The sequence below is a fragment of the Sinohyriopsis cumingii genome, chromosome 9 (assembly GCF_028554795.1).
Source record: "Sinohyriopsis cumingii isolate HCF-2022 chromosome 9, ASM2855479v2, whole genome shotgun sequence".
In the NCBI taxonomy this organism is placed as follows: domain Eukaryota; kingdom Metazoa; phylum Mollusca; class Bivalvia; order Unionida; family Unionidae; genus Sinohyriopsis; species Sinohyriopsis cumingii.
Window position 1 is genome coordinate 120987257 of NC_142969.1, and position 13119 is coordinate 121000375.

General features: G+C 36.3%; 1 pseudogene; it reads right to left on the bottom strand.

The window, feature by feature from the left end:
• Positions 1–657: 657 nt before the first annotated feature.
• LOC149792613 (uncharacterized) lies at positions 658–6452 on the bottom strand (annotated as a pseudogene).
• Between the last annotated feature and the right edge of the window lie 6667 nt (positions 6453–13119).

The following is a 13119-nucleotide window of genomic DNA, read 5'->3' on the forward strand; positions in this document are numbered from 1 at the left end:
TAAATCTAAACAGTTAATGATTCATTAGAAATGAGACCAAACATTCTCGGTTTTAATACAAAGATAGTTGATTGAACATATTTGACTATATGTTTCTATTAAAACAGAGGTTTATATCACCAGTCATTTTCTTATGGACAAGACATAAAAAAGAAAACAGCGGACATCATTTGTCTAAAACCAAGTATAAATGCAATAAAATATTTCTATTTAAAATATCAGTTTCTATTATATACAAGCAATATAGAATAAGGAAAAGCAACATCGAGATTTAGCTGTCATGTCATTATGAGATTCAGTATTAGTAATTTCATAAAAAGCTGTTGTAAAGTAGCACTAATTACATGAAAAAATTTGTACAAATAAAAGAAATTAAACTAAAATATCATAGAGGATGGAAAAATCCACACATAAAAATGGAATATTGGATGAAAGAAACAGTACCTGGAAACATGTGTCATATAAAATATACAATAATCAAAACGTTTAAAAAAACAGACTATAAACTGAAAAGTGTAACAAAGAATTTTTTTGCCACAAGAATAGTGTTTTACTACAGTTGTGTCGTTTGAGCAAATAATGTTGCAATATTTATATACAATCTGTGAAACAAAGGGAACAAAGAGTATACATTGTGTGTGCCAGCTTGTTTTCTTATCAACCTCCACATCCTCCTCCGCATCCACCCCCACATCCTCCCCCACATCCTCCACCACATCCTCCACCGCATCCTCCACATCTCCACAGCCACCACATCCACCTGCATCTCCTCCAGCGTCTCCAGACCCATCACCACCTGCACAGTCATGTCCATCTGTGGCACAGGGTAGGTCACCTGAAACTTGTCCGAAGTCTCCAACACCATCTCCGCCTCCACAACCGGCATAGGCGTAGATTCCATAGTGCTGCCCAATGTAGAAATTAGTTGGTGTGCTCCAAAGAAGTCCACAAGCAAGAATGAAAGCCATATCATCTGAAGGCACAGTCTTTACTGCACGGTTTCCACGTGAGGACACTTGCATAGCGACCCTGTTTCCTTCTGTTCAGTTTGCCGGTCGAGGGACGCATAGGACGTGAAGAAGGGATACGGAAAATGCGAGCGCCAAATTTTCAGAAACTTCATTGCTTTCTGTGCCAACCTGAATTATTCCCTTTTCCAAATCAACCTCCATTGATTCCATGTTGAGTTTGAAGTTGTTCTGTAGATATCTAAGTTCCACGTTTGACCACTGACCCGTAGCGATCTTGAAGAAGCTCACATTCAGTGTGCCCGGTGATCCCGGAACACCTCTTTTTCCCGGATTGCCTCGTGTTCCTGTCAATTTAATATCATTATAAACAATATTCCTTTTGATTGACAATAACAGCGAACTCACAGCTTAAATCAGGCCTAAAATTAAAATAGAACAAGTTATTACACAATGTGTGTGTGTGTGTGTGTGTGTGTGTGTGAGAGAGAGAGAGAGAGAGAGAGAGAGAATACATTACAAATATAAACTTTGCAGTCGTATTAGCTGATATAAACTTTTAGAAATAATATTTCCAGTGATGGTTAATTGTTGTTTTTTTTTCAACGAAGAAGGAATTTTCAACAGCCAACCTGTAACACCTGGGATTCCTTTCCGTAAACCAGTCCATTTACCAAGGCAAATACCCCAATCTCCTGTGGCATTTTTATAAGAACTGCCCTTTCATTCTCTCTTGGGATAAGCGTCACACAATATAATTCATTTTCAACCTGAGGAAACAGAAAGTTCATTTTTTCGTTCATCAAAAGTTTGACATACAACATTTGGTGATCACTGTTTAACGCCTTTCGTTTTTCTACAGATTCTTTTAATATCAAATCTGAAAACTCATACATTCACCCACACGTACAGCTTCAAGTATAAACATGCACCCACACGTACAGCTCCATGTACACACACGCACACACACGTACAGCTACAAATAAGTATAGACATTCACCCACACGTACAGCTACAAGTATACACATGCACACACACGTACAGCTACACGTATATACACGAAGATTTTAATTGCTGTATTACACGACACTATACCTGTGTAGGTAAAGGAAGTTGATCAGACCCAATCAGATGTGCAACTGCCACCATTTTGTCATGGTGATACACTTGGACCGCGGACATCAGTAGAGATAAACTGTGAATTATTCTGCAGATGAATATCACTTGTCCAGTATGATTTTTCAGTCTGGAAATAAAGGACAGTTTCACTTGTTTATATTTAACCATTGTAAAATGTACCTGTCTCTATTAAACAAAATGGCTGTAGTAAAACCTAACGTATCAGACAGCTGGAAATGAATATCAATAAATATTCGTGGACAACATTTCTTTCTAACGATATATTCATTTATTTATCAATCCCAAGACTAATTCCTACAGAAATCAATTTTCTAAACCTTGGGAAAAGTTCTTTATTACTTTATTAGAGTTTAATGTAGGCACGTAATACATATATACATATAAATAACGTGAGCCTAGAATTACAACCCTCAATACAAATCCAAAAATATTTGAAAAGAAGTCATTGTTGAATCATAAACCCAAGAGAAAGACTACATATTTACATTTAAGAAGGATTTTATTTATAGTTTGAGAATGTTTTTAATATTAAACAATAGGTCTTCCCTCTTGTGCAGGATAACTATCTAAAATTACACCGTATACATTTTATCAAAGACGAGACAGTAGCGTACATTGAAACAATCTCTTTATTCGCTAAACTGACACTAACTGTGAAATTTAGTTCTCAAATTAAAAACAAAAAACAAATCGGTATGCCCTCAGCAGCTTTAAAGCTATCGTCTAGACAAATGTGTCATGTTTAATGGTAAAAGGATTCTCTTAAATTAAAACGTTATCCTAGTAAACAGGAAGGAATTAAATTGTTACACTTCTATGTCATCTCATTTAAATCCATGCAATATTAAAAAAGATACTGAAATCATCGTCAATGTCGGATATCTTCTAAATACTTTTAAGAAGCCGGTAATCTGAGATAAATGTTTCTCTTGCCTTGAAAAAATATGGATGGTTGTTCTAAAACTATACTAAATTTAGAAAGCATTTTCAATAAAAGAAACAAATCACTGCAAGCTTTTTTCACTACATTTGCAGTATCTTCAGCTTCAATACAAAATACATATATGGTGGTAAACGGCACGTCAGCACAATCCTGGCTATACAGTACCAAGCAAAACTGGTAAAGACAAAATCCTTGGCAAGATATGACAAAGACAATCTTTTCAAAAGGGCAAACTTGACTAATGAAATAATTGGCAAGTCAATCGATATATGAGATAAGATCGATTATCGATATTGTATAGATGTTATGTTATCGGTCATTTTGGTAGGCATTGATATAATTCCCTTACGTTAAATTTAGTAATATAGCTGCTTAATGTTACGAACATGACCTTGAGATTAGATATTCGTAGCATTCGTAGCAATAATATTTTTAGGAAAGTTTTCATTCCATGTAGGACAGTGGAAGAAGAAGCGATGCAGTGACAAACACATGTTTCACTGTAGAGGAATCGAAGTAAGTCATCTGACCAATGAGATCAGGGAAATCGTTCCGAGTTCTAATCTTGCAATAACCTGATTTGAACGTTGGTTTTACAATATCTGTGAAAGAATAATGTCATATCTGCAGTTGCAGCTTACAATAAAATCAGACAATCAATCAATGCATTTAATACGTTATCAAAGTACGTCAGCTGGATTCCAGTTCATTAAAAATGTGAGTGAAACATTTGTTTGTTTGAGAAGTTTCTGTTTGTCCTTTCGTACAGGAACACATATGGCGACAGTCTGTACATTTCTATCCAACAAGGTGTGTGCATGTTAATGCGGTTCGGTGTACTTTGTAGGCACACTAGTGGAACTTAAAGACATTCATTTGCTCCATTGTTTTTAGTACATAGCGTAAAAGGATTCAAAATCGATTATTGACTGACAAAGCTGCACCGATAACTGATTATTACTACTGGAGCCGATTGGCCGGCTCAGTCTCCAACCATAATGTGCACAATCAATGAAATTCGTACAGATGCAGACAATAATTAAATGGACGTGCCAAACAAAGAGTAAATTGGTCAAAATGGAAGTCAAAAGATATGTTATAAAATGCACTCTTCCACAGTGTTCAAGTCCAGGTTGTTTCCATTGTTCGTATCGAACGACATTGATAAAAGGAATTAGGACTACTAAACACACTAGGGCCGTATGTATTTTTCTGTAGATATTTTGTAAAGATACAATATAATTTGGAGCATGATTGGACAAATACTCCGACGCTTTTCGTGTACAATAATACTCTTTTACTGAAGTGTTGAGCATGAGTCTGAAATAGTTTTCATTCCTTCTTAACAGAAGGAGGATAAAGAACTGATTACAACAATCATGTAGCAAACATTGACTAGGAGGTGGATTGCGCCCATGCAAAAATAAAAAGCTAAAAAAAAAAGCTCACAAACAAACAATACAATCACGTGTCTCGGCCATAAAGTGCAAAACGTGGAGGCATATGAGAAAGAAAAAAAAACAAGATCGCAAAATGAAACGGAAAAAAAATATTCAATCATTTTTATTTCATTGTGAATTTACATAAATATCAAATAGCAAATAAAATATAAACCACAGCACAAGCAACGCTATATAGTTACAAGGCCAGTTTCACAATAACAGCTAGAAAATATGAAAATTGTGAAGTGTTAAGGTGACCATTAATGTTACATTCTTGAAGACAGCGTCTTCACCAGCTATATTAAACAGATTCTTTAAAACCTTTCATTTTCAGCTTCTTCCTAGAACGGACGTTTTTGAATTTGGACCGAAAGTGATTTAACTGCCAATTGACTATTTAAATGACTTATGTGCTGACACTTTTGGAAAGATTAGTTTTACATTTTCAAATTTACACAAAGGACATTTGCATTAATCTATCATTAATTTCTACCCAGCAGTTATTCTTGAATGTATGCTAGTTAATACACAACCTTACCTGTGGTTTGCCACTTGACATTGGTTGTCCATTCCTGGAGGAGGATGCGACAATGGAATCGGACCCCATAGTTGCTCTACCTTCTTTGGTATCACAGCTCTTTCGTATCGCCCCTGTCCAGGGTAAATATTGCGTTTCCATGTTTAATCGGTGAAATGCTGCCTTTCAAATCGCAGACTAGTTTACGAGTAATAACCAGTTTAGCCAAGGGGCAGCCTGCTGTAGCTGATCCTCTTTCTACAAGAGGCAGAATGTTGTATTCTATCGCCCCAACTTCATTTTCAGAACTGCAACAAGCGTTTCCCACCGTGTCTGACATGCTTATTCTTAAGCTGGTTTGGAGTCTGGTATCAAAAGTGAACGTGCTCAGCTGTGGACTCCTCCACGAAATTTTGTCCGATTGCATTGTTCCCTTTGGACGTTTCAGAATAATTACAGGGAGTCCAGATGTCTTATCAGCACAGAGCATGAAATTTCTAATTTAAACTTTGAATATTGACCAGGAGCAGTATGAAGAACAACTTCGTCAAGTTTAACATCGGTTTTCTTGGTAGAAAAGTCGTGAACATCGATTGGTTCAATGATACTCAGTTTTCCTTGAGGCGGATTTCCACGATACATGGCTCCATACATCGAGAAGGATTCGTTGAATGCTTTCTTCCATAGGTCGCGTGTTTTCAGGTCAGCTGTGCTCAGTTTGGATCCAGGACTCCGATCAGTTACAGTGTCGTCATGGTTAAAAAGTTTGCCAACGAGATTCTCCATATCACGTTTGTAGATATGTGGATGCAACTGGTGTGTATGCCAAATGAGGTCGATATCATAAACAAGGCACCAGAAATTCTCCTGGGTTCTGTTGCTTTAGGAAAATGAACTTCTCGTAGCGTAGCAGTCGATTCTCAAGAAACGTTATATCTCTATAGTGTGGCAGACAGACCTGATAGTAGAACACGGCTTGTCTAGATGCAGCCTCCTTGATATCGTATGATAACCGGGATTTTTTTGTAATAGTCTTTGACTGTGTAGGCAAAGTGTGAAGGTCCAATTCAAAAGGTTCACGTGTTTCTTGGTACTTTTGATTCCACAGACTGTGTGATCTCTGTCGAGCTTTACATCTGTCTTCAACCAATTTATGGCCAATTACTACACCTACAATGTCCATGCAATCCTTTACATAGTATTTAGGACAAAGTATGTGACAGTGCCATACCCAATGGATATCCAAAGGCGCCACCAGTCTCATTTTGATTTTCTACAGCAAGAGGAAGCCAGAAGTGTTCGTATCTATAAATGGCCCTGTCGAGAACATCAATTCTATTTAAAGATGGATTGTTGTTGACTTCTCGCAGGAAATCTAAATGAATCAATGCAGCTTCCACCAGCGGGACCCCAAAGTTTATATTCTTCTGATTGAATTCCATGACTTATCCAATATCTGCAAAATATATCATAATATGTAAATAATAAATACCAATTTACTTCGTCATTTGACAGTTAGGACAATGTCCTGAATATAATCAACTTTGTCCTTGGACCGCAGCGTTAAAAATAGAAGAAAAGAAATAATATGGACGTTATTGTATCATTTATATTTTCATAATAAAATAAACGTGTATGTATCTTAGCGTGTCTTGACATTATTTGTTCTGCACTCTGTATCTTATAGTGCTAGTGTTTTGCGACCTTTGAAAAACTGCTCCGAACTGTGTGCCTTTACCTGCGGACCCAAGTTTTATTGTCATTAGAATACGAATTGATCTCTGTGGCCGAGTGGTCTGAAGAATTCTAGTTTACCAATCACTGCCATCTCACCTCTGTCAGCGTGGGTTCGGATCTCGGGCTCGACTAATGTGGGTTTGTGAAAAAACTTGCCGTTATGTTTCCTTGGGTCCATGGTTCTTCTTGGGGTTTACCTGGGTTCTTCCTCCAACCGTTTTACTGGCTGCCATGTATGACCTAGCTTGCGCTGAGAAATGGATGTATACCCAAGGCCCCAAAAAACCAAAACAAACAATATAACACTGTACTACCCACATTAAATCGGTTTTCATAGATCATTAAAGCCCTAATGCCGCCGTCACGTGTAAAAGGTCGTGTATGTCAACTGATCTGAATAATACAGAATATTGAAAGATATTGGTTCTAAACATTGTTGGTTTCCATTAAAACCAAATAATATTGACGTTTCATCACATTATGAGCATTGTAATTTCTCCCTCGAACTGAGAAAACCAGCTATTTTTCACATGTGTACAAATTAATTTTCGACCTCCGTGGATCAACCGATTTCAATTGAAAGCTGCAAAGTAAGATTTGATGATCTCAACAATGTAAACGTAAGAATATAACACCACGCAATGTCGGATAGTCTCCAGCCCAAGATAAAACCCTATCAGAGCGCCACAGCTGATTACTAATATGTATCCGAGTCTTATTTTTCTATAATTTATGCTTTTTCTTGTCAGATTAGCTTAAAAGAAGGGAACTTGCCTCTCTTCATACCCTCTCGAATCAACTTGTGAGCCACGTGCGCATGTTGTTGTTATTTATTGATTTTGAATTCGTTTTGGCCCTTTTATTACTTAGGTCTTGCACTTTAGTACATGAATTGTGTAGATCGTTTTACCCGTCCATCATAATGGATATTCAGGGACTAAAGTCAAGGTAGAGTATATTCTGGACTTTCTTAGGACTATGGTAATATATCGTATATAATGGAGCAGGTCAGATTATTAATTCACATACTTTGGTTACCATAACTTATTGGTTCTAACTCTGATTATAAAACTGTGACCCAGTCGGTATTGACATACAAAAGGAGGAGCAAGGGCGCCATCTGCTTCATCATCTAAAGTTGTGTAGCTATAGATTATTTAACGGATAAACTTTATTAAGAACAACAACAATAACAACAGCAATAATAATAATAATAATAATAATAATAATAATGCTTTGTATTTTTAAAAGTAGTTTTAACAATTTGAGTGATATCTGCAGTTTAACAGTTGTAGAGTGATGCATTTTGGGGCATCTTGGTTCAGGATACCTAGCGTCATGTTCCACCCAGTAACATTTCCCTGACACTGAGACGAACAGCCATAACACTGGTCTCTTTATGCGGAGCGGCATACCGTAAGATTTCTTTTACATCCTGGTCTTTGAACTCCGGTTGCAGTTGTGGGCAAAAACCAATAAATATTGTTTGTGTCTGTTGCATTATTACACTGAAGGCGCCTCGCTGTGAGTCAAATGCGCTTAGGCTGCTTAAAATCTAGTTTTGCTCTGTTCGATGTCAGTTTTGTACAATTAGTCGAATCAATTTCTGACACACGATCATTTGCTAAAATAGGAAAGCGTAAACATACCGTTACGACGAACTAGATTACTGTAAGGTCAGTTTTAAAGTTTTCGTCCAGCGCAATATGTTTTTCTCTCTCACTCCAGATTTGTGATTATTTTGTCATTTAGGCACGAGAGGGGAATGGATAAAAAGAAAGGATTCCGATGAAATTGTGTACCATTTTAATTTCATTTAGAAAACAGGGACTATTAATACTTTGTATCGTTATCTTCATATGTCAATTATGATTAATGAATGAATAGAAATTCATCATTGATCTATAGGCATGCGGTTGAAAGAATGTTTATATATTCGTATTATTGCGCAATGGGCAGATCACAATTTAATATACCAATATTATTGGCATATCAATTTACTTTATACCAGCACTTTAAATGCCATGTTATATATATATATATATATATATATATATATATATATATATATATATATATATATATATATATATATATATATATGTGTGTTTTTGCATGCTTGCCTTGCTACCTAATTTCGACACAATCAAACTGTAGGAATAAAGACATACCTACCTACCTGTCTACACACAAACACACACACCACACACACACACTTTCATACATACATACATACATACATATGTGATCGGTTTTTATTACGTTACTGTTCCTAATGATGAATATTCATACATATTAAATATCTGAAGATTCATTGACAAAAATCTCACGGAACAGCTGTCATGGGTACTCATTGATGATTGCTACATCAAGCTAAATCAAATCGAAGTAAACAGCCTATTTATAACTTGCGAACAAGAAAAAAGGCACGTAGGCCTACTTGTCACCAGGTTTACATTAACTTAGAGTATAATCTACAATCATGAAAAACTTAGCTATGTAGCATGTTGATTTCAAAAGATAAATACACAGTATAGATATTCATAGCACTAAAACATTTTCTGATAATGAGTTTAACGTGCAATGTTATGCTCACCACCTGTGATGGCTTACTATACACTTTCACAATCCGTATCTAGATTTGTTAACGTAACTTCCAATAACCACGTTAGGTCTTTGTTTATCTCGTATAGTACTTCTCTTCATAAGCAAGAGGACCTAGTTATAATGAATGAAAAGTATTAATGGATTATGACTGTTGAACATTAAGATTCAATGATAACTGTATCCATTGATATTTAATCTTGGTGAAGCACATACAAGGGTCATTTAATGATAGCAGGTCTCGTAAACTGTGAGCGCGTGCTAATATTGTACATCTGTTGACCCATGTTTGTTTATTATTAATCAATCTATGTATATGTGTGACTGAATGTTTGTCAATGTGTATATGTACACAAAGGCAGATATATACTTATCACTTACACAGTTTATATATTGTATCGTATCATACTCTACGTACAGATACAAAGTGAAACGAAAACTCTTTTTTTTGAGGGGTGGGGAGGAGAGGATGAGTTCATGTAAATATTCGCCTTGATTCCAGGAACAAATGGTAGTTTTAGAATGAACCAAACTTACTTCAACCATGTGTCTACAATGCGCAGTACTGAGAATTTAGACCTATTTATATTATTTCTCGACCATAAGGAGGCACAAGTAAATAATATAGCTCTTACGCATGATTAAGATTCACTATTGACGTAATACATTCTCGTACTTCTCATTCTCCCTCTACCATGTCAGTTTTGGGATATCACCTCTGTAACTCATATACATAACTACATAAGGAAAGCTTATCTGTTTACTAGTGCTATGAACAAATTGCTAAACAGGCCAATCCACTATCCAAACAGAACAATATAAACTAACGTACTGACGGAGTTTTGCATCATTTATGTTTTACTCAACCACTCCATCTTATACCTTAGAGAGTTGTTAAAATACAAAACTGCTCAGAACGACCATATCAGCTATACAATGGAAACAGATGTTAATGGCGTAATATTGGGATGACAAGTATTGTTTATGACCATAATAACAGAGTCATTTATAGCTACGTATACTTTTAACACAGGGCATTCTTTTACGTGTCATTTACCCGGTGGATAAAGTTAGCTAATTGGTGTAAAATCTTTCCAGTTTGAGCTTGCAAAAAAAATGATTTTTAGGAAAACATCACTGTATACAATGGATGTTAATTGCATTTTATTAATAGTCTCTGATTATCCTGGATGCTGATGTGATAGGATTTCGCCTCTTAAAGGATCAGTCACAACGTTTTCTCTGTTGTCTTCATTGTTCTTCTTTACTGCACTTTTATGTGGCGATACTAAATGACTTCCACGTGAATCGAACCCCGGTTTATCACTCAAGAGCTTATATTAATAAAGCAATTGGAACCGCTCCGGTGGCCTAGTGGTTAGAGCGTACCCCTCGGGTGCGGGAGTTCGTGGGTTCGATCCCAGGGTGTGTCATACCAGAGACTTACAAAAATGGCACTAATAGCTGCCTCGCTTGGCGTTCAGAATTAAGAGGTTATTGTTAGGACTGGTCGGCCTGGTGTCAGGATAATGTGACTGGGTCTGCGGCATGATGCCCCAGTGCTAGACATCACTATAAACTGCCATATTGCAGACATCATAGCGATATGACTGAAAAATTGTTACAGCTACGTTAACAATCGAAATCACATCACATCACAACATATCCTAAAGCAATTTGATGTGTAAAAATTATTCTGAGTGTATATTCCAACTGGCTGGTTGACGCGTCAGAAGAAAAAAAATCTGTGCTTGAAGAGTTAGTTGTACTTTCCTAAAGTAATGGTATAACATGTCAGGATTTTGTTTTATAGGATATCCTCAGAAGTTAAAACTGATGTGACAAAAGTAACTTTCGACGCGTTAGACACCGATACAACACGTTAAAATATCTATCATGTTTAATACATTAATTGCACTATCTACCAAGAATAAAATACATTTTACAGCAATATTTTCAGTTTCTATCGCTTTGGTTTATTAAACTATAGTTCACCGCTCTTTACCACGAAAGTGCATCGATATCAAAATGGCGCCAAAATGATATTTAATAAAGTTATATTCTGTTTGTAGTCCCTTGACAGACCATACCGTATGTTTTCTTCATTTTAAAGTTTCAGTCGATTGTGAGTAAAATTGATTAAGATATAATATGGCGAACTTCTTATATGTGTGTTTGTGTGAGCGTGTGTGTGTGTGTGTGTGTGTGTGTGTGCGCGTTTATATGAGCATATTCCATTTGATTAATATTTACCTAGAAAATAATAAAATAATTTGAGAAGATCATGTAATGGACAACTAATAAAACAAACCTTTCCTTGACGGTGAGGAGAACTGAACTGCTTAGGTATGCATGGGTAGTTATGTTCTTTTTGTAGGTATATTTGTGACTGCGTCATTGTTCATTCACGTGATTCACGCTCGAGTTGATAAAAAAAAATTCTATGCCACTCTTGTTTGTTGTGATAATAATTCAGTGTGGTGTGCATGAAACGAGGTGTACAGAATTTCAAGTTAGAATCAAAATAATGAATTGAAAAGAGGTTCATATTTCAAAATATAATTATCTGACATATGTTTCGATTGTCTACATTTTACTACCGCGCCGGCTACTTGCGTAGTGCCGATTCTTCGTGACCATTTAGTTCCCTTACCCCATCGATTTTTCAATTCAAGTTATAGAAATTAAAGATCACAACTTTTTTTCTCTACTTTTGGCCGGCGTAAAACTTTGAGACAACGCCACTAGCGTCTCATGAAATTACTTGTTTACAGGACCAATTCCATATTTCATAAGCACTGAAAAATACTATGGATAAGTAATGCAAATCTCAGTCGAATACGTTAATAATCTACGGTGGCATAGAGGTTCGCGCATCGGCCTCCGATGCTGGAGGTCGATCCTTTAAACCCCGGTTGAGTGAAACCAAAGACATATACAAATGGTGCTACCAACTGCCTCGCTCGGCGCTGAGCATTAAAATGTTAGTTTTAGGGCTGGTCATCCTGGTGTCAAGATAATGTGACTTGGGTGGGGTGGGGGGGCATCATGCTACATGTCTGCGACATGATGTTTCAGTGCTAAACATCCCTGTAGCGATATGACTGAGAGAATTGTTAAAACTACGTTAAAATCCAAAACGCACACATACACACAGGTAGTAAAACAATGCAGACTTAAGAGAGGGTTTGTTTATGGAAGATAGTAGGAGCGGTTAATAAATACAAGAAATTGCGTGTACCTGTTTTTCGACATATCTAAGCAACAATACTAACCTTTTTCAGCTTTTAGAAGCATCGAGCTTAAATACGTTTCTTTTTCAGCTTTTAGAAGCATTTAGCTTAAATACGTTCCCTTTTCAGCATTTAGAAGCATACAGATTAAATACGTTTCTTTTTCAGCTTTTAGAAGCATGCAGCTTAAATACGTTTCTTTTTCAGCATCTTGGAAAACTAGTTACATTAAGTGCATCCTGTTTGACATTTTGTCCAAGTAAGGCTACTGGAGGTTGTTTACAATTATTGTTCCTTCCTCAAACGATTTTGCAAACAAAATAAAGAAAATTAAAAACAAATTAAGGCGGCCACGTATTTTGATACTTTGATATTTCGTAATTATGTCTAAAAATTGCGAAGTATTTTAATTTGTAAACACGACGATGCTAGAGACTCTATCGTATATACGGATACCAGGAGCAAACGCGCAAAACAGCCACCTTACAGAGCAGTTGGATTAACTGGGAAAGCAATCATCAGTCAACATTACTAT